Below are 2,821 nucleotides of genomic sequence, written 5' to 3'. Positions count from 1 at the left end.
TTCCCATTAACAGGTGAGGAAACTAAGACTTAGGTAGGGGACCCAAAGACACAAACTTGTCAGTCTTACTTACAGGTAGATGAGCGTCCTAAGAGCATCAAGTTCAAACACTAAATTTGATAAAAAGAATACTTGGCACTGTATTGCGGTGTGTAAAAATACAGGTTGACATGCACAGATTCAGAAAGTCTAACTTTAAAGTGGAGTGGGAGAGCTGGGATAATAACCCAGGACTGTCTGAATCTAAAACTATTGTTCTTTGTATTACATCCGATGAATTTTGTGGGGAATCAGATGGAGGAAGCAAGATTAGACCTGGGTGAGTGGGTAGGATTCAAATGGGCAAAGAAGTGGTAGGGATGTATCATGTTGAAAGTAGACTAAGTTCTTAATGGTCTCTTGATGACTTTGAGAATTCTCACTCATCTCCTACTATAATTTTTCCTTGAATACGGGTATCTCTTTAAAGAAATTCATCTCCCAACCATCTTCAAATCCAACTGCTAAATTAATATCTACCTTTTGCTGGATTTATTCCCAGATTCTTAAGAATTTTTCTCCTCCACTAAGAAATGGCTTGAGATAATAATTGTGTATTTAAACAATTCAGATTGTCCTACACTCCTGTCCCCCTCTACCTGATAGCCCTGGAGTAAGTCTTCCTCTTACTATAAAATATTTTGGGTTCTGGTCAGCGCTGGTGTCTGAGTGCTTTCCAGGGGCCACTGAAGGTCCTTGTAATATGCCCAGGTGTGTTTGGCTTGATTAATAAGGTCAAATGGGATGCATGGAATGCTGTTGGTAGTCTGCCCAAAGAAATTGGCCCACCAAAAAGAATGTGATCAACACTCAGATGTAGCAAGAAATCATGCTTGCACCTAAAGCTGCAAGAAAGGATGACTCAACCATAACTGTTGTAACAGGAAATGGTGATTATTACTGGAGTGGGAATGATCTAACTTCACTGATATTCCTCCTGGTAGAGTAGAGGAGAAAACTAAACAAGTGCTACTTTGCTGAGGGACTTTTTAGACAGTTTTAATAGATTTTTTCCTAAGCTTCTGATTGCAGTGGTAAATGGTCCAGCTGTGGGGCTCTCTGTCACCGTCCTTGGGCTATTAGATGCTGTATATGCCTCCAACAGGGCAACATTCCATATTCCTTTTAGTCACCCAGGCTGAAGTTCAGGAGGATGTGCCTCTTACACTTTTCTGAAGATAATGGGCCTGGCCAAGGCTACAGAGGTGCTTATTTTGGAAAGAAGTTAGCAGGAGAAGCATGTGCCCAAGGACTTGTTACTGAAGTTTTTCTTGGTAGTAGTTTTCAGAAAGAAGTTTGGATGGGGCTGAAAGCATATTCAAAGCTCCCCAAATGCCATGAGAATTTCAATACACGTCATCGGAAATATGGAGAAAGAGAAGCTATAAGCTGTTAATACTGAAGAAAGTGGTGTCCTCCAGGGAAGGTGGCTGTCAAATGCATAAATGTAGCCATGAACTTCCTGTCAAAACTGTGATGACTACAAGAGCAAAGTTGAACATTTCAAAGGAAACAATGTGCTATAATATCTTATTTTCAATACTTGAACTAAATGAACCTCACTGTGCCTTTTTCAGTGATGAAATATCATTTATGATGATTATATTTCACTGAGACCTGATAAAAAACAAATTATGTAAAATAAGCTTTAAGAATTTACATAGGTTCAAAAGAGAAAAAAAAATGGCCCAAATGAAAGAACAGATTAAAGCTCCAGAAAAAATACAACTAAGTGACAAAGAGATAGCCAACCTATCAGATGCACAGTTCAAAACACTGGTAATCAGGATGCTCACAGAACTGATTGAACTCAGTCACAAAATGAAGGAACAAATGAAGACTACCCAAAGTGAAATAAAGCCAAATGTACAGGGAACCAAGAGTGATGGGAAGGAAACTGGGATTCATATCAACAGTTTGGAGCAGAAGGAAGAAAGAAACATTTAACCAGAACAGAATGAAGAAATAAGAATTTTTAAAAAATTAGGAGAGGCTTAGGAACCTCCAGGGCAACTTTTAATATTCCAACATTAAAATAATAAGGGCGCCAGAAAAAGAGGAAGAACAAGAAATTGAAAACTTATTTGAAAATAATGAAGGAGACGTTTCCCAATCTGACAAAGGGAATAGACTTCCAAGAAGTTCAGGAAGCTCAGAGAGTCCCAAAGAAGTTGGACCCAAGGAGGAACACACCAAGGCATGTCATAATTACATTACCTAAGATGAAAGATAAGGAGAGAATCTTGAAAGCAGCAAGAAGAAAGGAGAGAGTTACCTACAAAGTATTTCCCATAAGACTACTAGCTGATTTCTCAAAAGAAAATTTGCAGTACTAAATAAACTTCACTTGAACTAAGAAGTGGCTGGAAAGATGTACTCAAAGTCCTGAAAGGCAAGGACCTATATCCAAGATTATTCTATCCAGCAAAGCTATCATTTAGAATGGAAGGGCAGATAAAGTGCTTCCCAGATAGAGTCAAGTTAAAGGAGTTCATCATCACCAAGCCTTTATTATATAAGATGTTAAAGGGATTTATCCAAGAAATAGAATAAGATAAAAAACTGTGAACAGTAAGATGACAACAAACTCACAACTATCAACAATTGAATCTATAAAAAAAAACAACAAAAACAAAAACTAAGCAAACAACTAGAACAGGAACAGGAGAAGAGAAATGGTCATCCCATGGAGGGTTTTCAGTGGGGAGGGGGAGGGGAAGAATTTGGGGGAAGGTACAGGGAATAAGAAGTATAATTGGTGGGTACAAAATAGGTGGGGAGG

General features: G+C 38.4%; 1 pseudogene; it reads left to right on the top strand.

Moving 5' to 3' along the window:
* Positions 1–273: 273 nt before the first annotated feature.
* LOC114498802 lies at positions 274–1,484 on the top strand (annotated as a pseudogene).
* Positions 1,485–2,821: the final 1,337 nt, after the last annotated feature.

The sequence above is a fragment of the Phyllostomus discolor genome, chromosome 6 (assembly GCF_004126475.2).
Source record: "Phyllostomus discolor isolate MPI-MPIP mPhyDis1 chromosome 6, mPhyDis1.pri.v3, whole genome shotgun sequence".
Taxonomy (NCBI): domain Eukaryota; kingdom Metazoa; phylum Chordata; class Mammalia; order Chiroptera; family Phyllostomidae; genus Phyllostomus; species Phyllostomus discolor.
This window is presented reverse-complemented; position numbering and strand designations above follow the sequence as displayed.